The 27,788-nt window shown below is 40.4% G+C and overlaps 1 long non-coding RNA gene across 2 annotated transcripts in view; it reads right to left on the reverse strand.

The window, feature by feature from the left end:
- LOC140647924 (uncharacterized) overlaps positions 1-23,218 on the reverse strand; it is a 35,512-nt gene extending 12,294 nt beyond the window's left edge. Inside the window, exons 1-3 of one of the 2 annotated variants that reach the window (XR_012041023.1) lie at positions 23,139-23,218; positions 22,831-22,948; positions 21,802-21,918 (exon numbers count right to left, since the gene is read on the reverse strand). This is a non-coding gene — a long non-coding RNA (uncharacterized lncRNA). Of the gene's footprint in view, positions 1-21,801; positions 21,919-22,830; positions 22,949-23,138 lie in introns of those variants that run through there. The other variant, XR_012041022.1, reaches the window with a different exon arrangement.
- Between the last annotated feature and the right edge of the window lie 4,570 nt (positions 23,219-27,788).

Here is a 27,788-nt window from a genome sequence, read left to right on the forward strand (position 1 = left end):
GAACATGACTAAAAGGATAATCCAGGTATTTGCTGTTTCTGTCAAGAACACAGTAACATTGTGTATCCATCCGTGGGCCTGATAACATTATAAACTTTCTAACCAAGTTCATATGTGCAATGAAGAGACTGCATAACCCCTTTCCTTTGACTGTATTAGTCTGCCTGAACTGTTGAACAACAAACATGGTGTGCCTGAGCTGTCTGAACAACAAGCATGGATGTGATTTTGGTGGGCTGGACTATGGGTTCTTCAGCACACATTTAAATGCAGAAGATCATGTATCTAATTTCATTAAACAAGACTCAAGTTACAGAGCATCTGTCTTGCAAGATATGTGTTCACTTTAAAATTACTGTGCTATGTAATGCTTTGCTTTAAGTTGTGTGGTTGTGGACTTAGCATCATTAGTTGCTTTGGAGGGAGTAGAACTAGCCTCCAAGTCTGCCTGAGGCTGATTTAATCAAATGGCACTTCAGACCTCCTGGCAGAAGAATTGACTCCCTTTTGTAGCCAGTGTGTTCCCTTGAAATGTACAGGTCATCCTCCAATTGTCATGCAGTACTGTCACTTGGTTTATACCAATACTGTTTATACTGTCACTTGGTTTATACCTATCAGAAACAAAATTAGCAATAATCCTCAAAGGCAGCTGAGTACCAGCTTGTACTTTTTTTTGCAAGAAGATGGTGGCATATGTTCAAGAGTCTGTTTTTAGAAAATAATAAATTGATTGAGCTACTCATGCATAATGGAACCTAATTTTTCACCCATTGTCCTTGACAGAAAGAGTTGTGTTGTCTTTACTGGGTCAGATGTCACAAGCCTAAAGCAAGAGATTCTCATCTACATCAGTACAATCGATTCATTCAGAAGTAAGACTCTACGTTATAGTACCTCAGTGTGAAGAGACTGAGACAAGTCATGTCATTGATTTTTTTTTTAATGGAGAAGTAATAACTGTAGGTCAATATATTTGGGCAATGGATGAGCTGACTTCTTACTGAAAGAAACTACTTAGGAATAAAAACCTGAGGCTTATTGAGTTGATGAATCTGCAACCTATTTATTATTTCCGCAGGAAAATATGGGCTCCCAGCAGCTGCATTAAATATTCTGCTATGCAGTGATTTGTCAGTGCTGTGACAATTCCTTAACTCTTTAGGGATCATCAGATACAATATGTATTTCATCATTGTACACGATCTACATCAAAAAGGAAATTGTGTTATTACAATGCATCGAGCATGCCCAATTTCAGACAAAACAAATTATTCTGAACATATTTGCTTCCACTTGTAATGTATTTTTACAGCTGCCTCTGGGTATAAACTGAAAAGTGTCATTAAGAGAAAATGGAAGAAACTGTTCAGTTCTAACCAAATTCTCTCATTTAAACTATTTGTTCCAAGAACAGAGGGAAGGCTTGTGATATGTTGTTGAACTGAAAAAAATACTCACCTTGCCAAGATTCCTTAAATAAATAATAAACTGTAAATATATTCAGACATATACTGCTTGGCATAAAAACAAAGAAAACTGCAGATGGAACAGATACAAGCCAAAACTATGAACAGATGCAAAACATAGCAGAAATCACAACTGATATCTAAAATGCAGATTGCCAGAGATAATATTTAGATATGTTAGAGCTTCTTTTTCAATGTTATATGGTACTTGGAGCTAATAGTATCCCTCATTGGTCTCAGAGAATCTGAAATATTAATGAAAACAAGTGTACTACAGGTCCTGTGGCAGTAGTGTAAATTCTGCAAATCCCATAGCATGTTAACAGGAAGATGTAACCAGAAGAAATTATTATGATTGTCAAAATGTCATAATGAGGTTTAAAATTTATCGTCTGTAAGTGGAGGTACATCAGGCTTGGAAAGGTAAGGTTTGTTTGGACTGAGAGCTTAACAGCTCAGTTACCTAATATTTTCAATATTAAAAGATTGTTGCAGCCTTTTCTAAATGTATTCACATGGCAGGCTCTGGTCAGCAAGGGATAAAAGCTCATCCCAAAAGATCAGTTCCTCAAATGTCTCAAATTTACTGAGAAAGGGGATCTTAATTGTTGTTTCTAACTTCCTGCCTGAACTCCTGAGATATGTGGCATGTGGCAGTCTGTCAAATGACTAAACAAATGCTACAGTTTGGCTCATGTTGTCACCGTAACATCCAAAACCACTAGGAATTTCTAGAGCCTCGTGGAATGGAGAAAAATCCTGTGCTGATATCTCCTTGCCAAACACTTAGGTCTAGTGATCCTTCTGCCTGGGCTGAAACTCCCCTCTAAGGCTGGGGAACAAGAGTATGACTGAGAATTCACACTATCATCCATTAAACAATGAAAGGTCCGTCATCCTGTCCTTTGTATTCACCAGTTTCTGAGCAGAGGTGATAGAAATGAAGCTATACCTGACTGTTTTCTTCACTCTCACCAACAGCTTCAAAATAAAGCCTTTAAGACCAATTATTGACATTTTAAAAGCAAGTCTTACTGTTACCATCTTTGGTAACTAGTCCTTCTCTTAAACTGTAGTTGTCCATACCATACTGCTAAAGGTTCAGGGTTGAAACCTGATTGCAATGGAGTTTTGCAGTGAGGGAGGAGGTTATATCTCTGCACTACAAGGAGTAACCTCTGAGGGGCTGAAAGGAGAAGATAGCTGCTTCTCATACACCCTGACAACTCTTCACAAGTAGTATCAAGTCCACTTTTGTGTAGGGCTGTGAAAGAAGGACATGTACCTTCCACCATTAGAAGACAGCAGTGCTGCATGTGTTCATGGTTCTGCACTTTTGAAAAGACTGGGATTTTTCCCATATGAGAAAGAATCACAAACTTCTGATAAATCAAGGCTAAATAGGGGCATAAGAGCCTGGTGACTAGACTTCTCTCAAACTGATACCTGAAGAAAAGCACCATGATATGATTAAACTATCTGAGGCATGAATTGCTGTAAAAGGCAGCCTTTGGCAAGTCATCAAAGCTGTTCCTCTGCTTTCTTTGCATTTCTAAGGATGTAGCTGTAATGATGAGGAATGGAGATTCTGAAGGCTCACTTTCCCTCTGCATATTCCCCTTGCAGCTCTGAAAGCTGGCAGTAAAATACTCTCTGTTAACATCTCACTCTTCATCAGTTCCACTAATGAACAGACTGTCTACTTCGCAAATAATGGCCACTTAAGAATCAATTGATTGTGCTTCATAGTGAAGCGTTGTGCTACTGAAATTCTACCAGCCAGATTTTTGGCAGCTCTAGTCTGCAAATCTAGATATCTTTGCAGGTCTTTCTTGACGGTTCAGAGCACCTTAGTGAAAGGTAACAAGCTCTTAAGTAGTCTTTAAATGTCACACCTCTGTAACAGGAAGATAGAAGCCCAATGAAGCTGAATATAGATCTGTCAGTTTACCACAAGAAATAGCTTCTGTTAAGATTTATCTTCGCTGTTAAGACCCAGCTCAGCTATAGACTACAATATTTCTTACCCACAAATTAAGACAACGGGTTCAAATTCAGCTGAATCTGTGTGCTGATATATTTGAATACACCTTCTGTACATCTCTTAAGAACCTATTTTCTTGTTTTTAGTAGAATTAAAATCAGGTTATCATGTTTCATTTTTGAGTACATGTTTGCCTTTATATGTGTATGATAGGTAGATTTTAAAAAGCTCTTCCAAAATTACTTCACTAACAAAAGATGAATGCATAATGATCCTAACAAATCAGTGAATGCTACACAGTTAATGTCCTGTAACTGTGAACCCCCACGTCTTCAGTTCAAAAAGAGTTGGTATTAATACATGAAGCTAATCCATAGTGAGAAGACAATGCAAAGACTGTGAGATTAGTGACCTAGCATACCTAACATCAATTGAAGGAACTGTTAGTGTTAATTCTAATGAAAAAATATTTTTGAGTGCTGAAGGATATTATAACAAGGAAAGTGATGAACCCTCTAGTTTAATATTAAATACCACTTTAGTTAAATGCTCAAGTGGTGGCAATAACGCAGAAGATAAGAGTTGGCAAAAGAAGATGAGCAATGGCATATAGTGCAAACTAGATTAAACTCTACTGAAGATTTATGGCTTTCATTAAATATTATTTCTCAAGGATAGAGGCACCTAGTCACATGGTAAGAGGGGAAGCAATGACTTTCAGGACTCTGCTATAGGCTGTGCACGTGGCAACACCCAGTGCATAAATGTTTTCTCTGAGTTTTTCCACGGGGTGTACATCTCTCATGAATCCAGGTAATCTGTGTCATAAACCCACAGATATTAATAAATCAGAAAGTTATGGTGGTCCTTGTCATTATCAGCTTCTAGCTGTCTGCCTGCTCAGGCTCCAAAAGCACAGACAAGTAGATCAGAAGAATATTCTGTAGGAAACCTAGGTGTTTGATAGCTGAAACTGACTTGAACTAAAATCCCTTAAAGTCTCCAAATCATAATCCTTCGGCACTCTAAATCACATAGTCATAGCCAACAGGTATAGCATTTGGGCTACTTTATAACTTCAAAAATCTGTAAATTTACTCTGGCTTGCCTATATGTTCATGTCCCATGTAAACCTTAGCATTTGACAAGGTCTGACAACTGTTGATCCAAATGTTTAATCTCAGCCTAGTATCTGTTTTTGTTTTGTAGAGCTAAAACTTATGTACATGTAAATAAATGTAGCTTATAACTGTCTGACACAGCTAGGAATGCTAGGTAGTTGGGGTTTTTTTTCATTTTAAAAGACCTTACATTGTTCAAGGAAAGCTTTGTATCAAATCTTCAGGAAACAGAACTTTCATTATTCTTCTTTCCTGTATATTCTTACTTGTGGAGCAGGATGACAGGTAGCACAGGGGAGAGGAAAATACTTTCTACTCAAACTTCAAACACCACTCTGAACACTAAGCTATGAGAATTTTCTTCAAACATCTACAAAATTTGGGCTAGCCAATTATCTAATGAGTTTCAAAATAATTGCCTAGCTATGGCTTAATCATGCTGAGCTGAGACACCAGGTATCCCATCCCTCTCAGAATGGATAAGGAATATATTTTGGAATTTTTCAAGCCTGTGAAGCAGATTTTGGCGTATCAGGAAAACACAAAGCTTCTCTCATGATTAATAAAAGTTAAACTGGATAGTCACAGAGCAGTTCTGGAATGCAGCTGTGTCTGGGAAGGTATAAAACCAGAAAGGCTGCGTTGTGGGGGAAAGAAATGATGTCCAGTAAGATGGACATAACTTTAAAATCTGGGTGATCAAAGGTAAAAAATGGTATTGGTTCTCCAAGTTAGTGCTACATATTTACCTTGAATAGATGTTCTAGGTGAACCTCAGTAAATTCAGGTTAGGGATTAGTCTAAATAGAGAACTGAAGACCCAGCCTGTAGTTCACCTTTCAGTCTCTGCAAAAGGTGTGTTATCTCTTGGGTGCATTGTAATGACCTGTTAGTAACCATGAAGTTCTAGGAGCAAACGCTGCCTTTACGAACCATGGATGCTATCAGCTTTGTTACTGTGCATCTTCATTGCACTGCAGCATGGGTGATTCCAACTACTTCTTTTCTTCCTGGCAGTCAAAATTAATCTGGATGCTGTTGACAAACTGTGGTGATGGTTGTGAACTCTCATTGAGACCAACATTTGCTGGAGTTTAGTCTACCAGCTAAATCCTCTTGCCTGTGTAATAGTTTGAATCTGTTCACATGGCAACATAGGTTAGTTCACAAAAGCTAATTATTTCAGGTTCAGTGGCTGCAAGGTGTCAATTGTTATTCAGGTCTATGGATTATTTACTCCTTATCACATAGGTCAAAAAGCAGGCGGGGAGATTAAAATGGATCCATCAGCAACTGAATTGATAAGTTCTTCTGAAGCTACAATTAAATCTATGAAATTTTAATCTTGCTGTGAGACTCTTGTCCTTTGCATGTTATTCCTGCACCAAAGACATCACTGGAGTTGTGACAACTTTCGCACAAGTCACTCGCCCAGTGGCTGCTGAGGCTCAGTGCAGGCTGCCCAAATCTCCGATGGATTTTGTGGCAACAAGCTGGTCAACAAAATTTGCAGCTGAAGTGCCCACATTTCCTAAACTGGCTGGCTTAGAATCATCTCAGCAAACAGAAATAGAGGCTGCTCTTAAAAAAGGAAGGGGTTTTTTGTATATGTGTGGTTTGTTTTTTTGGGTTTTGGGGTTTGTTTTTTTTTTTTTGTAACAGCTTAAATTAACAGGCCTTGTTTTGAAAAGAATATAAGCTCTGTGTTTTTTGTCCACAGGGATCACAGTTGCACTGCTGGCCACAGCCCTAACTGTGAAATGCGAGGCCATAGCCGAAGCATCCTGGTATTTTACTTTCTGGCTGCCACTTCAGCCCAGTGCTGCAGACCTACAGCACGTCTCAGGGGGTGGAGAACATCCATAGCAGGACAGGGCCCACTTGTCTCCATCTGGTGCTGTTCGGGATGTGCACCCTTGTCCTATGCCTGTTACAGGCTGGCAAATACAGGTCTAGCTAACACGCCACAAACTGCAGAGCTTGACAACACCTGTTAAACAGCTTTTCCAAGCCTGTTTTCTTTAGGTTCTCAGTTAAATATAAAACTGTTCCTCCTTTGTCTCAGTCGGTCAGAGCAGTTGTCGTTTAATGCTCTAGCTCTAGCCGGACATAAGGCATAGCATTACGAATTACACAGTACCATCGCTTTTCTTTTCCGTAGCTGAGCTATGCACTGGGAACTGCTACAGGCACTCATCCAGGAGGGACCAGCAGCAGCACGGAGGTGACTGTGCTGTTGGTTGGACTTCCCGAGGCAGGGAAGGGCCCTGCAGGCAGCAGCAGGCTCTGCCTCCCCACCATGGCAGGACCTGGGCTGCGGCTGCTGGGCGGGAGCCAGGTGAGAAGTAGCCAGGAGAGGCCTTGGTGGGGGGCTCACCTCATGCTTGGGAGCTGCCTTGGAGCCCCAGCCCTGGTCCTGTCCCAGCCACCGGCCTCTCCGACCACCCAGCCTGCCCCAGCACCCGCCGTGCTGTCACCTCGCCTGGACATCACCAGCCCATGGCCCCATGGGGCCCTCATCTAGTAAAGGCCAATGTGAGGGTTGTGTGAGAAGAGGTGCTGAACTTCACGTCACTGGAAAGGATTTTAAGGAGAAAGAAGCTCTCCTTTTATCTGGCACCTGCTGCTCTCAGCAGATGGGAGTCTGGTAAATCTTTCTAAGCAAGTCAGCTGTCCTAGCTCACCATTTCTTCTCCTCTCCTGTCTGGGTAATACTCACAAGGCCCATAATACGCCACTCGTTGTTCCACTGGAAAACAATTACTCTTGGATGGCTGCAGTCGGCTGCTTTGTTTCCCCACTTTCTCAGAGTGGGAATGAGGGTGATTTCTCCTTATAGATCAGAGAGAAACCAGCTAGAATCAGGGGGAAAATGCCATCCTAACTTCTTTCCATGCCAGCCTGGGGAGGTGGGGGGGACTCGCCTCCAGCACGTGTGGGTTGCTGCTCTAACTTCCCACGTGGGAAGCATATGAGTTTCTTGATCTGGAAGAAGTGTCTGACACACGAGTTTATGGCTGTGATCTTTAAATTGCAATGGGAGAACTGGTTCCTGTTGTGTTTCCTTATCAATGACTTCGATGCGTGACCATTGCCTGTACATGTGAGCTGCCTTTTCAAATGAATTGCGGTCAATGAACACACACAAGTGGACAACTGAAAAAAAAAGAAAATTATTTTTTCAACTACTGGCCAAAGGAGTATGGGAATACTGTGGCTGATGCATGCTGATGCAAGCTGAAAAAACAGCCTGTTTCCCTGCAGTGGAGGAAAAAGGTCAGTAATGACACTTTGGAAATGAAGTGCTGTCAGCCCTGGTTACAACTTTGCAGGTCTTCCTAAAGTTTCAGACTCAGATTTCCAGATATGATTGCCCCTTTGACACGATGAGCTTGCATTTCAGGATGCCCAAACTGCTGGAAAGTAATTGTTGTGCTTTCAAACTCTATCACCCCTGACCTGGCTGTGAACAAAAGCACTTTAATAAAACCTATGTTTGCTGTTAGTATTTGGTATCATCAGGTAGCTCAAATGAGAAAACAACCAGAGGATGGCTATTAAACAGCTACTACTTTGCAGGGCAATATTGAGAAATATTCTGAGATTAGATTCTAATGTCTGGTTTGTGTTCTGCTGTGAGAAAAAGATGCCTGATTGACTAACTTTTTTGTTGCTTTCTTCCTATAAGTTTTGAGGCTCTCTTAAAAGACTGATTTTTCAAGCCTAGTGATCAGAAAGTCAAGCATAATTTCCCATAGCAAATAAGCGGAAAACTGATGGATCATGTTTCTGATGTTCCAGTAAGTGTTCTTTGGAAAACCTCGTGTTTTTTTTCTTAAGTCTCCTAAAAAAATTTTGTAAAAGAGCCACTTGAAGAAAAAGATCTGTTGGAGCTGTTCCTTAAAGGAGTATTGCATGTTGAAAGTTGGCTTTATAAATAGCTTTATGAATGCTTGTAATACTTCAGTCTGGCTGAACAAAATGAACCTCTGCAAAGAGACCACAAGTGTGCACTAATGTTATTTTTGTCATTTGTTGACAGTTTCTTTTGCTTTTAAAACTGTGAACATAGTTAGGATCATCGCACTACCACAATGACATTGTCTATGAGTCAATTCTAGAACTTCCAACTTCTATTACTGATAAGCCTCCAAGCTTCTGCTATGACACTTTGCTGGTCAGAGCTGTGTTAAATTGCATGCTTCTCCACTTTTGCTTATTACATTAAATGGTTCTGGAATCTACGATGTTTTCTCTTGGGCCTGAAATGTGTTTTGGGGTGCTGCTGCTGGAGGAAAGGTTGGGAAGCTGAAAAGCAGGAAGCAAAAGGGGATAAATTAAATATGTCTTTTTCCTTACTGGAATTTATAATGACTTCACAAGGATTATTTTGCTTTCCTTTTTTAAGCACTTTTATACGGTTGACACATATTTAACTACAGTAAATAGATATATACTTTTTTACATAAGCATACAATTTTAAGTGACCAAATAAATGGAGAGGCAGGGAGAAGGCTTAATCAAAGCTGTAAAAATGAAAAGAGTGTGTGTGCAATTTATTTTTCTTCATTTTTAGGTAGTTATTCTTTGATATGGTTATTATAATTCTAAATTGTACTGGGAAATTCAATTACTTCTACCTATGATCATGAAAATCCATTAGTAGTATAATGTACCAGAAGCCTTAAAAATTGCTTTTCTGCTTAGCTGTTAAATATGGCTGAAATGAGTTACCTTTATAATCGTAATGCACGATCTCAGATTATCCAAGAAGGCAATATATGGTGAATTGAAGTCAGGGGATGGGAGGAGACTGATTCTTTAAGTAAATGGATTTCAGCCTTTACTAGTGGTTTGTACAACTACATGTAGAAAAACTGTTGACTGTACAGCCTCTATTAACATTATATAGTTACTACTGTTCATAGAAAAAATTACTATCATCATGTGTACAGCTAATGTGTAGTTATTCTACAGCCTTTTTTTGATGATGCTGTAATATGAAAATCGAGAGAAAGAGGATGACTTGATGATAAAAACATGCGTCCTATTTACTGAAACTTCGGGAAAACCATGTCCCATGTCCTTTATTACCACCATTTGATCTTTACTGGATTGCATATAACAGATTTTTTAAAGGTATAGATGCTTCTGTCAGCCAGCCTGGAGTCTTTTGTAATCTTCCCTAGTCTTCTGTCCTTTTTCAGTTACATTTTAAAAAGAGAGGAATCAGCTACCATATCGTTTTAAACAGTTCGTAAATACCTGTTCTAATGGTTTTAAACTGAAGTTAGCTCAGTCACAACCTTTATTTATTCCTATATGCTAGGTCAGGAATAAAATTTTCTTTTTTATGCAGTCCTTTTACCATCTAAAGCTAAACTGACCCTACATGGTACTACAAGTCTTACGTTTCAGTCTGATTTCTTTAATTACTTTCACTCACCAAAACGTACCTTTAATAAACTGTATCATATCGAAGATGAGCACATGAGTTTAGACTGTTTACAAAGCATCTTAACTAGCAAACTTGATGGTGAAGGATGACTTCAGGCTGAATATATCACAGCCAACAAAGACTCTCAAAGGACTCTACAGTTCCACTTTCCCAACCGTGGCAGCAGAGCACCTTATTCCCCTAAGCCCTTTTAGGCATTTGCAGAGACTGAAGGACATGAGCAGCAATATGAATAGCAATAACTTCATTCACAGCTGATTCCAGTCACTGCCAATGGGAAGTTGGACATGATAAAGCATTAGCAACTTTCATCTATTAGTATACTTAGTGTTTCATTCAGAATCTCTGTTTGGGGAGGGAAAACGTGCTGGAAATTTTCTAGCATTTGCTCATTTGGCTTGCTACACATGCAACTGTCTGATTCACACTCATATTGCTTGCAAACAGAAGTGTCATTTAAGTGTACGTCTCATCTGTTTGCAAATGTGACCCTTAGCTATGAGTTTACTTGCAGGTTAATGCCACACTGATGTTAATAGAAAATGTTCATGCAGCCCAAAGCTGAGCTTTTCAGGCCAAGACAAAATAGCAGCTGTTCATGTTTGGAGGGTTGTCTTTGCAACCAAAACAAACAAGAGGTTTTCTCTCTCTTACTTACATATTAAGAAGTGGCAATATTTATATAACATCAGGCACTCTTAACATAAGTTAAGAGTAACAGAAAAAAGATTGTCAATTCAAATCCAATTCATCCTTATTTATAGTTCTTAAAACACCCTGGTCACATCCTACTTTCAGTAGGACCACAGGCTTGTTGTGCACTTGTTTAGAATACGAAAAAGGGAGTTGCAATGAAAAAAATCTGTCAGTTGCACTTACTTCTTCCTATTTGCTGTTCATTTTGGAATCCATCTATCTACAGTAAGGCAAGAAGGAAAAGGCTTTTTTTGTTAAAGAGGCTGCTAAATGCCCCTCTGGAGATTCTCATTCTGCAGCAGAGTTCCTATAAGGTGTTGGGAGATTTCCTCAGGAATAAGGTTTTCATGAATATTCCCTAATAGCATGTTGCCTATATTCTACAAGCCTAAACTGATCTAACTACGTTAATGCTAACCTGAGATTCTCCAGAATTAGGAAGCTTTTGAGCAAACCAAAATCACATTTTGCATAATGCAAGTGTTCATACTAGTACTGGGAGTATAGTTCCTCAGCTGGAAAGCAGTTGCAATTGATCATAGACTCCACCTACAGTGCATGTTAAATACATAACATGTACAAATAGTCTAACAAATTAGGTTTTTCACTGACAGTTATAAAACATCTCCAATGCTTTTAATAAGTATTATTCTATCCAGTTATTTCTGGATGTTCTACATCAACACTGATGCTCAAGGGGGGACCTCACAGAATATCCTGTTTTCTATACTAAAATCATATAGTTCACTTATTATCAAAGCTATTCAACAAAGAACTTGCGGATATCCTCCCAGTATAAAGGAGTGATCCTGATGTGAGCCACAAGATGTTGGCTGAAATTTTGCACAAATGCTGATATCAGAACGTTCTTTAACATCTGATTGTGCACAGCATTGAGGATACCAAGAGTTTCTTATTTCAAGATATTATCCACCTACTGTAACTCAAATTTTTGAACTGCTGCTCCTCCCCTGGAATATTTATTAAATTTCTGTGGTGCATTAGCTAGAAAGTATGATTTATTCTAATTTCCCTTAGAGTATTTACCTTTAAGTTTATATTCATTATAAAACTATATTTTTCTTAATACTAGTCTCTTTTGTACAGCGGTCTTTTGTAAAAGCACTACTTGAAACAGAAGATAATTGGAAATAGATCAGAAAGTAAAAGTAACACAAAGACTGCCAAATATTATTTCTATTATGTGCTACTAGGATCTCAACATCTTAAACCCCACCTTCTTTAATAATGCATGACAGTATTTCTTTTTTTTTTTTTCTTTTCCTTTGAATTCAGGTGTGAAGTCTGCTAAATTAAAAAAGAATTTGTGAAAAAAATGTATCAGGGTTAAGAACCTTTCACTCCTATTGAATCTTCAAGGATGATACATTAAAATACCATGCTGAGTGAGCCCCTTAATCTTTAATTTTTCTTCAGAGGGCTTCTTCTTCAACTTTCCCACTAAGCAACCTTGATTTTTTCCTAGTTTTCGCTGTTATTTTCAAGAAAATGTAAATGTAGACATATTGTATGCTGGATGTGTCGTGTTATATAACTTATGCTATGTACTTGGACATCCTGACATTTGTTTTGCAAATATATGTAGAACAGAGAGCTCATTTGTTAGGTATGATTGCATGTACTTCTTTATAAAAGAAAGCTAGGGTTGTTGGCATTAAGAAGAGAAGACTGAGAAGTGACATAACAACTGTGAAAGAGACAGGTCAAACTGGAAAACTATGTTCTGCATATCCACAAAAGCTAGGAAAGGATAAATGGATCTAAATTGCGGCAAGGGAGGCTTGGATTAAACATTTTTCTAACAGTGGTATATAGAAACACTGAAATAACTGGCTGGGGAGCTTTTGAAGTTTCCCACATGGAAACCCCAGGGTGCAAGAGGGCCTCACAGGTTTGGCATGGCATCAGTCTAAGTAGTCCTGCAGCGGCAAGAGCAGGGACTGGGCAACAGTTCAAGGATGCATTTGGCCCTGTGGTTCCAGGCTACTCCAGAGTGGTGTCAAGGACGAGGTCTCTAAGGCACTGGGATTCCCTGGTTTTGCCAACACACCCCGTGGCTGGGGAGGTTGTATGCTATTTGTAGCAGCCACAACACTGGAATAACCAAGTCAGAGAAGTTACTCCATGTCTGAAAGGCACTATACCCCAAGTATTTCTATCAATAGCCCAGGCTTCTGTCCTGGTTTCAGCTGAGATAATTTTCTTTACAGTGGCTGGTATGGGACTATGTTTTGGATTTGTGCTGAAAACAGTGTTGATAATACAGAGATGTTTTAGTTGTTGCTGCACTAGTCAAGGACTTTTCAGCTTCCCATGCTCTGCCAGGTGCAGAAGAAGCTGGGAGGGGGCACAGCCAGGATAGTTGATCCAAACTGACCAAAGGGCTATTCCATACCATATGACATCATGCTCAGTATATAAAGCTGGGGAAGAAGAAGGAAGGGGGGACATTTGGAGTGATGGTGTTTGTCTTCCCAAGTAACCGTTACGCGTGATGGAGCCCTGCTTTCCTGGAGATGGCTGAACAGCTGCCTCTCCACGGGAAGTAGTGAATGAATTCCTTGTTTTGCTTTACTTGCCTGCGCAGCTTTTGCTTTCCCTATTAAACTGTCTTTATCTCAACCCACGAGTTTTCTCACTTTTGCTCTTCCGATTCTCTCCCCCATCCCACCGGGGGGGAGTGAGCGAGCGGCTGTGTGGGGCTTAATTACTGGCTGGGCTTAAACCACGACAGCTTCTTTCACAATACCCTAAGCAAAACCTTAGTAAAATTTTGTTTCAAGTGAAAATTGAACACACATGTCAATTCAGAGCATGTAGTCAGCTCTGTGAAAACCAAAGACAGAAACAAAATTTGAAGATTCATCTTTTCTGTTATGTATATTATACCAGCTTTGCTTAAATAAATGAAAAAAAACAAGAAAAAAATTTTTAGCTGTTTTTAGCACTGTATTCTTTAAATGTGTAACAGTTTTTTATATGTTAAAATTACCCTCCACACTGTGCAGCTTTTCTAATTTACTTATTTTTATTTATGTATATTAACTACAATCTCAGGTTCACTTTCTTTACCCAGCTTGTAAAGTGAAAGAGCGTATTGACTTAAATCTCTAGTCATGGCCAGGTTGAGTGGAGAGCCAAGGAGCATTATTGATTGTGACTTTGTTGGCTAGAGCTAAGATTTGGTGCAGAACATTAGCAACTGGAAAGCTTAACTTCTGAGATTAACTTCACCATTGCAGTAGCTGTGTGTATGTTACCATGGAAGCATACTTGAGAGGGAAAACTCAGCTGCAGAGAGGGAATTAACTCTCTCAATATAGATGGAAATAACTTTTACAATGCTAACCTTCTTCTTATATAAAACTCTTTTCAAGACTGTAAATCCAGACCAATAACCAATTCATGATTAGCCCCAGTAGCAGGATAAAGTGGCAATAATCCACCAGCTGTCTATAGAATTGAGCTCATTCTATAAAATGGATCCCAGGCAAAGGCTCACGTTTAGGCCAAATAGGAAAAACTGCTCTAACAGAAAGGTGTAATGCCAAATCACATACAAAACCCAACATGAAATGCCAATATAATTGGCAAAGTATTCAGTGCGGGGGCGGGTGGACAACATATGTACAAGAGCAGGAAAAGGTGTTTTTGTCATTTGATTCCATCTCTTCATGATTTCATCATAAAGCAGTCAGCTTTAATCTTGGAAGTGTATATTTCTGTAGTGTCTTAATGTTCTGGGGACCTAATACTTGAGTTAAATTAAGTTTAAGCTGAAAATGACCAGAGTATTGTATAGCTAAAGGTGCAGAACTACACTTGGCATATTTTCTTCAGAAACACAGTAAGAGTCAGGCTTCTAGGTACTTTGAGATAACTCCGCTGCCAGTTTAAGGGAACTTTGAAAATGGACCTAAGTCTCTAAAAGGTTAAGACACACCTATAATACCACTCCATAAAAATGTTGCTGAAAAAGGCAATTTTGAGTGGTGCTGCTGTATCACATTTCTCATGTATCATTTAGAAAATTTACTCATATTCACTTATCTTTGGAAAGTGTTGAGTATCTCTCCTATAGCACTGCTGTCTTAGCTGGTAGACCAGACCTCTGCTAATCTCTCAACATGTAATCCATTCTCTGAGCACTTAGTCATGGGGCTTGAAAATGACCCTTACTTATTTGAAACAATTTACTCTTTTACAGTGTTCTCCAATACAGTCCTGTTGTTAGGAGGGTGCAAAGGCAGTCCGTTTATGATTTACTATGTATATTAACCTACAGAATGTGTTGAACATGTTTTAATTCTATTCCAGCGTTCTAGCTTCTTGTATTCTCTTCTTTTGTCCCCAGTTTCTGGCTGGTGACTGAATTCCCTTTAACTTCAGTGAGATGAAGGTTAAGACTGTATGTCAGGGCTGAAATCCAACTAAAAGCTGAAGAATTTAGGGGAAAGGACTGAAGTGTAATACTTGATTTCCATCAAAAAATCCAGAGTATATGTTATATCAGCCTCTGCTAATGGAGACAGAGCTACGTTCCCCAGTAAATCCAGCCACATATCCTATTAAAACATATTTTTTTTCTCTTGTCTATAACTTATACTACAATGTGTTTTCTTGCCTGATGTCAAAACAAAACAGAGCACCCTGTCTTTGCAGAGTGCAAGCAGGGGGTCCTTGTGGCTCACAGCATTATCTGCTCCCTAGGAACTGAAAATAAACTTTCTAGCTTACTGGTGGCTGAGGCTGGCATAGCTTAATTAAATCACAGGTCATAAATAGATGTACTGGATGTCATCTAGAGCAACCTCCTGCTCAAAGCCAGGACTACTGCTGACTCTGGGTCAGCTGTGGCTACATCTAGCCAGGTCTGCAAAACCTCGAACAAAGGAGATGCCACAGTCTCTCTGCATAACCTGTTCTTGTGCTGCACTACTCTATTAGTGAAAAAGTTTTTCCAAATCTGAACCTCTGAAGGAACAGTTTGTGACCACTGCTTCCTGTTGTATCATTTGGCACTACCAAGAGTCGTCTGGCCCCATAATCTTGGTACTGCTCTTTAAGTAGCTGTACATGCCTCTTAGTCTCTTCTCAACAAATTTAGCCAGTCCAGCTCCCTCCACCTGTCCCTACAGGGCACCTGCCCACAGCCTCTGTCCGTCATGGTTGTTCTCTGCAGGACCTTTTCCCCTTTCTCCACATCCCTTTCCAACTGGCAGGTACAGGACTGGATGCAGTGTTCTAGAGCAGCCTCACCAGTGCTGAGCAGAGCAGGGATAATAGCTTTCCGAAATGTGCTGGCCATCTTTCTCCTAATGCAGCCCAGTGTTTGGTTTACCTAATTTGAAATGAGAGCTTAATTTAATAAACAGTAGATTGAATAGATTCAAAAGAAATTGGGTATGGATAACAAGAAAAGAACTTTAAGCAGCTGAGTGAACAATAACTAGGATGTCAGTCTGGGGACAAGAGATGGGTTTGGCAGGAGTTTCAGCCAGATGGAGGAAGAGTGGCATCTGTGGTCAGAAGGTTACAGGGACAGGGAAGAGTGGCATCTGTGGTTAGGAGGTTACAGGGACAGGGTTACAGAAGTGAGGAGACTGAGGAATTCAGTAAGATAGGTTATTAGTGCTCCTTCGGTCAAAATTTGCACAAGGCTGCTATTTGAAGACTTCTGAAGACTTCTTGAAGACTTCTGTTCATACCATGAAAGTGCAAACAAAAGAAACTAGATTAGCCAAAGCATTCTTACATTGACAGGTCAGTACAGGAGGTTCAGCTTTTTTACCTGAATACAAATCACTGCAATAAATGCCTTTAATATTATGTAATTCTGTAAGGCCACCAACTGTATGATAAGCTGGTTTTAGGTAGGTCTCCATTTCGACATCTTCTATTTCTGCATTCTCTTGTGAAGCGTTTCTGGAAACAATGGTGAAATCAAATTGGAATCGAGTCATGTAAATCTGTAGGAAGAGGGGTATGTCAAAGGCAGACAGTTAAGGTGCTGGTGCAGGAGCATGTGATGTTATAGTTGTGGTCCTGGTGACATCTCTCCAGGTCATGTGTTTCTCATACCAGGGAGTCTTGATATATGTGATGAAGTGTTTATGATGTAAGATCACACATCTGAGTTAGAAATCTCTGGGGTCTTTTCACTTGGTACTGAGAGATTCCATTCTCACTGGTAATGACAGATGAGAAATGACAGTTCTGATAAGGAAACTCTTTGTTTCTTGCAAGCTGAGGACTGCAAAGCAAGAGTGAGGCATAACGTGTTGCTTTATGTAAAACTAACATCATATATAAAAAGATCTGCTCCCCCTCTCTTTTTTCCCTTTTGCATTTCTATCTAAACAAAGATGAAACAAGCAACGTACAGACTAATAGCATTCAAGAAAACGGGAGGAGGACAAATTTGAACCCTTGAGATTTGGATGTGGGATGATTGCTTATCTATGGTTCCTGTTTAGCATTATGCCTGAGGTTTGTGTTGGGCAGAAAGCCACTCAGATCAGTGGGAAATTAGGTCTGTGGCATCTCAAAAGCCAGGTCTAGTTGTCTTAATATGGACGTTCAATGTTAAATCACTGAAATTGCACAGGCAAATGGTTATTTTTCTTCACTTTCTTTTTTAATGGCCAAACTACTCTTTTTTTCACTTGAAAGCTAGTAAGATGACATTTTAAAACTGACCACTTCATAACAGAGAAAACAGAAATATGGTACAGTCTTGGGTGCTCTTCTTATAACTGAAGAAATGATTGTTCTTTTTCTTAGACAACAGAGCAAATTAGTGGCAGATTCAAGACAAAACCCAAACACCTAACTATACTGACTCTTTATTGTTTCCATAGACTACACAGGTATTAGTAGGGTGCATGTGTTCTGTTTGACTGTACTGAAGGGTCAAGGGTTCTTCTACCAGACAAGCATAGAAGATGGTCTCTGGATTATACGTCCCCATGCACCTATACTCTTTTGACAGATCCATATTTACAGAACTAGTTATCCCATAGGAGAAAAACATTTGAACAGGCAGTTCTTGACACCATGAGTAGCCTGGTCCCACTGAATGCTGCAACCAGTGAGGGAGTTGCTAACACAAAAGTGTTTCCTTTTTTGCTTTGTTGTTGTTGTTATTGTACTAGTCTCTTCACCCACCTGAAGCCTCCTGAATATTAATCAGGTGCTTTTGCTTGATAACTCAGTGTGTTGAGCTGTTTGAGCTGGGTGTACAGAGCATGATTAATCTCCACTCACATCTAGCCAAGAGCTGCAGTTAATAGTGATTGTGGCATTGAGCTTATTAATTCATGTTTACAAAATGTGAACCAAATAGCTAGATGTTTCTACCAAATCTCATACTTTGGAGCTAAAGAGTTATCCTATACTGACAACAGCTGGAGTCATTCAGGTGGAGATGCTTTATTTTGCTTCCTCTTATTGAGATTTTTTTTTCTTTTGGTACTGTCTAAACTTTCATCATGATCAAGACCTCTGTATGCAAAAAGCCATCCAAATAAATAAAAGCCAGTTGAAAATTCATGTGTAGAGACTAAGACAAGATAACAGATAAACACGTTGAAGAAGGTCACTCAGGAAAAGTGAGACAATAGCAGACAAGGCAACAGCTTCATCCCCACTTGCGTATGGAAGGGCCACTGCTTCCGAGGGGAATTATGAGGCAGGATTTGAGTTAGGCCAGTGAGGTGGGATTAGAGGCTTAGAGAGCTCCTGCTCCTCCATGGGGCCAGTGGAGAGCACTAGGAGATAGAAGATTCAAAATGAAGCAGATTTGGTGACAACAACCTTCCTGGTGGAACAGAAGACTGGGTGATTTTTAATCTTTTTCTGTCCAGCAAGACTATATAGCATTGTATCCACTTAAGATAGCCTGTGTCTTTGGGCTGTCATATAAAGTATAACAGAGTGTTTATCTAGGTCAGATCTTATGAAGTTCAATAGTTCTTTTTCAATAGAAGAAGAACACGTAAGTGGACAGCAATGCATCATTACTGAAAATGAAGCAAGAGCAAGGATAAAAATGAATATATAGAAGAACAGGAACAGCAAGTGGGTTTCGTCTAAATGGCACAGACTGAGGGTATGTTGTAATGAGTTGTAATTCAGCAGAGGCTTTCTGCAAGTGAAACAGCACTCAGTCCTTTACAGTCTCATATTCTCTTCTTTTCCAGAGAGTAATATGGATGGTAGTGTTCCAGGACAGGATCTCATCTGTACTTTCACAAGGATTATGGGCTGCGTGCAGAGGCATGGAAATATGTGTCTGAGCAGTGCTGACAAACCACACACCGTATCTAATACTGTAAATGTTGTATAAAGTTCAAATTGATTTTGGTACTTCCAGTTTTCAGGAGTTTGTGCTAACTGAATTAATTTGAAAGGGAAGCTCCTTTTTACCTTGATATAGCTTGCTGAGGAGGCACTGGGGATGAGATTTGGGCAAAGAAGCAAAGCCTATTAAAAATCATTAAAATGAACAGACTTGATGAGGAACATATTGCTTCTGTGAGATGATGAGAATTCACTGTGTGGGAAGAAGTCTGTGATAAAGCAGTAACTAACGTGTTCTTAAATGGGAGATCAGGAGTCTGCCTAGTGGAACAGGCAATCAGCAAAAATCGGCTATTAATCTTTGAAACTCATCTCAATTGGAGAACAATTTTCCATATGTGAAAATGCTCCTCTACATACCCTGTCGAGGTAGAAGTTAAAACCTTCCCTCCTCACTATTATAGGGAACACTGTAAGTTTCTCACCTTGCTTCCTAACTGAGAGCTCTATCTGAGGGAGAATTTACCAGGGAGGAGCAGAGTCGGGCAAAGGAATCCATTCTGTAATGGATCCTGCTGCACAGCAGAGTCCTTTTGCCTTCTGCTTACTCATCAGAGTGCTCTAACAAGAAAAAGATATGCGTCCCTCAGGCTGTATCTGCTTGAGAAGGAAGGTCAGGTTAGTTCAAGACCTGGGATTTGACCATGGCCAGTTCTTGTTGGAGCTATGCCAGGAGAAAGAGCTGCTCTCTCTGCTGCCTGTCAGCAGCCCTTTCCCATGCCTTGTTGCAGGTATGTCTGTGCCCTGCCTTTGCATTGCTGACCCAGACTTTGTCTTGCCGTCTTAATTTCCCAGCCTGCCTTGAGAACTCATGGCTGCAGCTTCACCTGGTGATTGCTGGACTGTGACCAACCCCAGGCCCCAGTGCTGGTACCAGCCCTCCTTCAGCTTGGCTTACTGGGGTGTGGTGGGGCCGCGCCTCGCAGGAGAGGCGACAGGAGAGCACAGTCCTGCTGGCTTGTGGGCACCCACTGCCCCACCTGGCCTGTGCCCAGTGGCTGGCACTGACCCCTGACACCTACCTGTTAGCAGAGTTGTTTGTGTGAGCCTGTCCTAACCCATCTAAGCAAAAACCAGCAGGGTTGGTTCAAATGGGAGGTCTCTGGTGATTTGGTTCTTCCTGACTGGGCCACTTTAGTGGAGCGATGAGCTCAACCCGTGGAGAGCAATGGTCTCTCAGGTGGGGAAACTGGTGAGCGGCTGGTGGCACACTAGGGTCAAAGCTGTGTTCACTGGCACATCCTTGCTGAGAAGAGGATGTATCTACACTGTTATCCCCAAACTGGCAGAAAATGTCTTCTCAACTGCTGCCTAACCCAGGGAACCCAAAGCCAGCTGGATGGGGGTGTTCCCCAGGTACCAAAGTCCTTGTAAGCATGTCCAGAGCTGCCCCACTGAGAGTCACTTGATGCTCTCAAGATTTAGTCCTAGGTGTACAGGTCCTAGTACAAGTCCTAGATGTTCCTCTGCATCTCCCCTCAGGGCCCCTGTCTGGACATTATTTTTACTATGTCTAAGATACCAACTGGAATACACAGCTCATGAAATGCAGCTGTGGCTAGTTCCTTTTAAAACCACAGGCACTGATGCCTTTGTTAAGCATGACACAGACACCAGAGCATCAGGCCATGGGGTTCAAACTTGCCTCTATCCCAGGGATGAATTTCCATTCCTGACCCCCAAAGAAGTTATATACAAAGAGTGGGTAACTGTGGCTTGTTGTATTACTTACCTTTGAGTATTAAGACAAAGTTACCGTTTTGCTGCCACCTTACTATACCAAATAAGACTTGCTCTTCAGTCTTGCAGATCTGAAAGCAGGCTTTGTTTCCTGGTATTGTGAAAGAGTTTCAGAGGCTCTCAAACAGGAATGGCCAGAGTGCTTATTCTCACTGACAGAAACAAGATATGAAGTATGAGATTTGGGTCTATATACCCAAAGGAGTGTGTGTGAACTGACCTTCTCTACAAACATTCTGCAGCAGGGTTTGCGATGTACCATTTACTGGTGCACAGCAAAACCAACTATTTTCATTTAACTTCTTTTCACAATAGAGATGTAACAGTGCTCCAGTGGATATTCTGAAAGAAACGTGCTGATAACTTTTATTTTTTCAGGAGTAAGACTCATGTGCTACTTCATTTTGAATATCTAATCAAAATAGTCTCCTCCCACCTTATTCCATTTCACTGTCTCTCAAATAATTTGCATTGTTTCACATTCCACCACTGACTTTCAAGCCAAGTTTCGTAATCAAATTCAAGCCAGAATGAAATATTTCTCCAGATAAATAGCAGGAATTCAAAACAAGTCTGCTTAGTTGCACCAGTACTGCACCCCATCATAGGTGTAACTGCTATGTATAGATATTCTTCAGTAAGATGAGAAGTCTAAAGTGAGTAAAGCAAAATCATTTTCAACTGTCTGCAGAACCGCATGCAGTTTTGTAGCTATCACATCACTAACAGATAAGCTATCAATAGAGCTACCTCAGTGGAGATAAAACATAACAAAGCCAGTCAGGTTTGTGGAAATTCTGTGCATACATAGTTGGAACGGTCTGCATTATTAACTCCTACTGTCTTTCATTCTTTGGCATACAACTTATGTAACTAAAGTACAAATAAATTATTTTCTGTTAATATTCATCATGGGCTGTTTTCAGCTGCAGTGTACAAAAGAACACTTACAAACATATTAGCCTTCTTCAGCTTTTTCTAAAGTGTCCTTAACTCTTCAGGTAATAAACAAGATTATTTTCTTTACACTCCAGTGGATGAGATACTGCTTTGTGATGGCTGGCCAATCTACAAGGGGATAAACAACGTAACAGAGCTCACCTTCAGCTCATTGGTGTAAATGTTGAGTGCATTGCTATAGCAACAACCCAAAATGAAGAATTCACTAGTTCCTCCCACTGGCATCTCCTAAATTACTCAGTGTTTTGGAGGGGAAAGAGATTGATTTGGTTGTTCTTGTTCAGCAGCAGGCTCAAAAAAAAATTGGCCCCCTTGATATGATCCAAGATGGGCTTGGGCATGTTAGCGCTACCAGACTTCAAACTCGGACACCTGCAAAAGCAATTGAAAGCCCTGTGACTCTGCTGAGCCACCACCTAATCCCAGAGAAACCTAAGGGCTGTTAAAGCCTGTATTTTGTAAATGCCTAAATAAATGAAGATTTGCAGCCCTGCAAAAAAGGATGTAGCTTCCCCATTGGCACTGCCCAAGGTGGTGGGGGAGCTCTGGGTCACAGGAGTTATTTATGTGACAGCATTGATGCAAATCCACTTTTTCCCCCTGCCTAGCACAGTGGCCCCTCCTGCTTCTGAGGATGCCCCAGATGCCTTTATGCAGAAGTGCTGTGCTCTAGGGAGTTGACCACTGCTCTCTAGGGAGCTTGTCTGCCTGGCTCACTGGAAAAATTAAATATCTGAGGTGGTTTGACCGTACTGCTGAACACAATTTTCTCAGTCTAGCATACTCCCTTAGTGTGATGTTTGGAGATCTCCATCAAAATGAGAGGAAATTGAAAAACACAAGTGTCCGCTGATTAATCAATCACATCTTTTTCCTCAGTTCTATTTAAAATGCCCATCAGCAAGAAGGCACCTAATGTGGAAAGTGGGGCGTCAGAATTGTTAATCTAGAAAGAAATCAGACCTCTCCAGCTCAGAATTAATACTAAAAGTCAGTACTTCTGATTGAATTGTGTCATACCTCTGCTCTTGTATCAGGAACTCGGATGCCAGGCTCTTGAACAAATCTTGACTTTGCAGATGCCTTTGCTAGTTGAAGACGTTACCCCCTTTCACCATCCATGACTTCAAGGTGAAATCTAAATCAATAGAGGTAATAGCTAGACCAGAAATTTTGTAAGTGTTTCCATCCTCATTAAACAAAAGAGTTTTTTAAAACTCCATGCAAAAGCTTTCTTAACAGCACCTGATTAATTGGGTTCAAACCTGGACATCAGCTTTTGAAAGAAATATATTCTTCCAATTTTAATTTAGTGTAGAAGCACTGACCTCAAAAGAATGACTGCAGCAGGAGAGCAGAAATCCATGTTTGACTAAGCCGTGGAGAGCAGCAGACTGTTAAGTACAAGGCTGCTAAGAGTTATACAGACTGTTGCAAGTATATGTAGCGTCTGCAGTTGATTTGTAAGTAGGCTGTGGCAGCAGGGAGCAAGGTTTTCGATTTCAAAATATGAGGCTCTGTACTTCAGGGGACACCAGAGCCAGACTTTATTTCCTGTTCTGTTAGTTGCCTAATGTTTAGATCAAATGAAGCACGTGTTAGATCTGAGCTTTCCACACTTTCTCGTGCACTCCTCTGAAATAATAGCAGTTCTTGCACTGGCAGAGACATTGGCACTTTAACCTGTGTCAAGATTCTTCCACCAGCAGAGAGATACTTAATGTTATTGGCGTGTTCAGTGATGCTGTGATAACGAGGTTGCAGCACAGCAGCTAAAGGAAGAGACCAGAAGGTGCTTCATTTGTTGTATTCTTTTTTGTGAAGGGGAAAAATAAGTGGTTTATTTGAGCAGTTCAAATGCTCTAAAACATACCATTTCTGGGGTAAAACTGAATATTGAAGTGCCTGTTGGTGGAGTATCCTCCATACCTACTCTGCAGCCCAGTCATTAGGATGGTTCCTACTGAATTCAGTAAAAACCTCATTCTCTAAATCCTGGTGTTACTTGCCTACACTCCTCACCTGGTGCAATGCATGAGGAAAGTTAGATGCTTCTGGAAAATCTTGCAGTATGAGCAGCAAATCCAATGACCTTTAATGCGTGATAAAGTATCCCCACATAAACCCATTAAACTTATCCATGTAAACAAAGCTGAAACAGATACTCAGAAAATAAACATTGTTTTCTATGCAGAATGCTCTTCCCCTCTTTCACACCATAAATATGCTAGAATTGTCTTCTTTTCCATTTTTCAGCTTGTTCACCAGATATGGGCTGGGTTTAATAACAGATACTTTATCCCTTCACTGAAGCTCCAGTCAATGTCAGTTTAAAGCAAAAATGGAAGCACTTCTTTAGGATTAATTGAATTAGTGGCTTATCTGCTTCAAAGTGCCCACATTAATAAGGGTTTTGAATACATGAGTGGGAAGAAGGATGCTTCCTATTGTCCTCACCAGCCAACTCACCATACTTAAGAGAGCTGCCTTGCTTACTCAGCCTTTAATCCATGATAGAAGCAGTTCTGAAAATAATGTGTAGGCCCAACAGCTCAGCTTCTGGAATGACTGACTGATAAGGGCATGCTTGCTACTTTCTCTGAGGTCCTTGACTCATGTTATCCACTTAGCATTTACTTGACTCCTCCTTGATGCACTGGAACACTGCAGTTTCATTTTAGATTCAGAAGAACTATTATGATACCCTGGTTGAGGAGAAAAAAGCTGGAGTTCAGTTTTCTATTTGTTTCAGTATCTCTCTATAACACAAATGCTATATGTTTTTCTCTTACCCTAGGCAATCACCTTGTGTGGGGAGGGGGGGGAGAAATTGTGTTTTCAGTTGACAGCTGTTGTTGTTTAATCCCAGCTGGCAACTAAGCACCACACAGATGCTCACTCACTCCCCCCAGGTGGGATGGGGGAGAGAATTGGAAGAGCAAAAGTAAAAAAACTTGTGGGTTCAGATAAAGACAGCTTAATAAGTAAAGCAAAAGCTGCGCACACAAGCAAAGCAAAGCAAGGAATTCATTACTACTTCCCATGGGCAGGCAGGTGTTCAGCCACCTCCAGGAAAGCAGGGCTCCATCACGTGTAATGGTTACTTGGGAAAGCAAAATACCATCACTCCAAATGTCCCCCCCTTCCTTCTTCTTCCCCCAGCTTTATATGCTGAGCGTGACATCCTATGGTATGGGATATCCCTTTGGTCAGTTGGGGTCAGCTGTCCCAGCTGTGTCCCCTCCCAACTTCTTGTGCACCCTCAGCCTACTCGCTGGTGGGGTGGTGTGAGAAGCAGAAAAGGCCTTGACTCTGTGTAAGCACTGCTCAGCAACAACTAAAACATCAGTGTGTTATCAACATTATTCTCATTGTAAATCCAAAACACAGCACTATGCCAGCTACTATGAAGAAAATTAACTCTATCTCAGCCAAAACCAGCACAACAGCTTCCATAGAGTAAGTTTTATTACGTTATCCCATAGGTCGAGATAATACATACATTGTCAGTGTGACTGTTTTATCTGCAGTACGGCGTGAGGAAAAAACTTCATATGCTGTTGTTTATATAGAGATCTCTTGCATTTGTAAGGGCTTTAGAACAAAGACACACTCTTTTTCAGCAGTGTAACTGTAGCATGGGTAGGCATTTTCAAGCTAGCTCTAATTTTGCTAACGTGAGTTAACAGCAAATCATTCAGTACTTGGTACACAAATCTGCCAGCAACCCTGGCAGCATGCCTTGCTGGCTGGCTTGTGCAGAGCTCTGTGCCACCATGGTTTAATACATGAATTTGCTGCATGAAGTAACCACCCAAACTTGCTTGTTGGTGTGTCTATTTTTGCTCTCAACAGCACCTTTTAATTGAGGTGAAGATACTCTCTGGGTGGTGGTCGGCACAGAGTGTGCAATAAGGTGCCCTGGTATCTTTATCAGAGTTTTTTCTAACAACTGAATTCCACACAACCATTTCACTTATTGTTTTACACCTTTTGCAAGTTCATGACCAGTGAAGGAGTCTCACTGGCTTACAGAAGATCAGAGGAAACAGGATGACCTAGCTTCACAGTATATTCAAACTATGGTTACCCAGCTGAACAGCTGTCATGCTCATTTCTCTTTTGAGAGAGGAGACTGATTTTGTTTCAGATTTGTTTACTTTTTAAAGACTGACGTGGATGCATAAATTAGGAATTGGTTTTACAGTACTGGTTCACTTCAGGTCTGAGATGGACTACCAGGGCTACAAAAATCATAAGTTTATAAGGCTACTAATAGCTTTCGTATCCTTGTTGTGTGGCTAATATTGGTCATCCTCTTGTTTCCAGTGGGTGGGGAATGCATTGCAACAACTGTTGCTTCCTCTTGTCTTTGCCAGACATTTTCTCTCAATGGCATTCTCTTTCTCAATGAAAGAAAAGTGTTTTTTCAAAGTGAGCAAGGATTACAGGAAAGACTCTTATTGGGCAGTTATTCTTCATTTTGAATAATCTTTCCTTTATATAAAGCAACTGACATCATGATACACTGTGTCTGAATTGATAGTGTTTGTCACAAACACTAAAACTCTTGTCTGTGCTCTTGTATCATGTCTTGATTACTGCAACACCATCTGCTTTAGCGTCAAAAAAAAGCCTTAAAAAAAAAAGTCTTGCTTCATGAATACCTAACTGTAACACTTTCACAAAAATATTTTTCCAGACAGTTACTCAGCACACTTTGAGATGTCTGAAAATGTTTCTTCAGAACAATAGGCTATAATCTGACTCTGAACTTCCATCTTCTGACTGTAACTACTTAAGTTATCTCATGCAATAGTTGAAGGCTCTTAAAGATACTGACAAGCTTTCCAAGTTGTCTACTTCCCTTAATCTTTTGCTAGCATAGGAGAGCCCTGGTGCATACGGAGGGGCTTTTTGGTATCAGCAATTCCATTATCCCCAGAACAACAGGCTAAATATTGTTACTCAATGTGCTTTTTGAGACTGCCTGTCTATTTTGGGAAAACCTTATTTTGGTACAATCCCTTATTGGTATCTCTCCCCATTCTATCTGCAACTTTCAAGTATTTGCAGACATTTACAATAACCTTTAGTCAGTCAGGATCTGACTAAATTTTTAGCTGCAAGATGCTGCTGTGGCCCAAACCTGCACTGGAAATGAAGGAAACCTGGATGAAAAAGGAGGCCTTGGAAGATGTGTTGAAGAACTTCTCCCAGATGTTCTCTATTCATATGGGTCAGCATCACTCTCCTAAGCAGCCAGCTATCTCACAGAATGGGCATCACATTGCTCTCCTGTAGTTAGGAAAGCTAAAGCCCTCAGGAGATTATGTACAAATATACCAACATGTCATATCATCACTCTCTGTGCAGCTTTAGAGGGCCAGCCATGACCTGCCCTCATATTTTTCAACTCTATTCTCATAAATAAACTGCTTTCATCAGCTTTTGTTGTTCTTTCCATATTCCTTCTAGTCTGCAAAGTAACTCCCTAAGTACAAGCAGCCAAGAATGAAATCCGGAGGCCTACTCAGTCTTGGAAGAGCCCTCTAGAAGGACACCTCCTTGGTTTAAGGGCACTGGACTTTATTTTTGTACCTCTTGGTCTATTACATCACTGCATCACATTACAAATGTAAGCCTGATTAGTTTTTAACATTGCTTTTATTGCTTGGCTTGACCTACAAGTATGCTTTCCAGGAGTACAGTTAATTGGCACTAATGTTTTACACCATTTTGTATGTGCTTCTGAGTGTTCTAATCTATGCCCACTAGCATTTTGGCTGTCACGGGTAGAAGCACAGCTTCTCCAAGCTTAGGAAAGTTATATTTCTCTAGCATCCTATTAATTAGCTCTGCACGTCATTAATAAAAATGTCAAAGAAGGCTATCCATCACAGCAGACTACTCCTGTACTCCACACTATTTAAGTCAGCTGCCCTCAGTTTCTTAGTCTTTTAGCTAGATTCCTGTCC

The sequence above is a fragment of the Ciconia boyciana genome, chromosome 2 (genome assembly GCF_034638445.1).
Source record: "Ciconia boyciana chromosome 2, ASM3463844v1, whole genome shotgun sequence".
NCBI classification, from domain to species: domain Eukaryota; kingdom Metazoa; phylum Chordata; class Aves; order Ciconiiformes; family Ciconiidae; genus Ciconia; species Ciconia boyciana.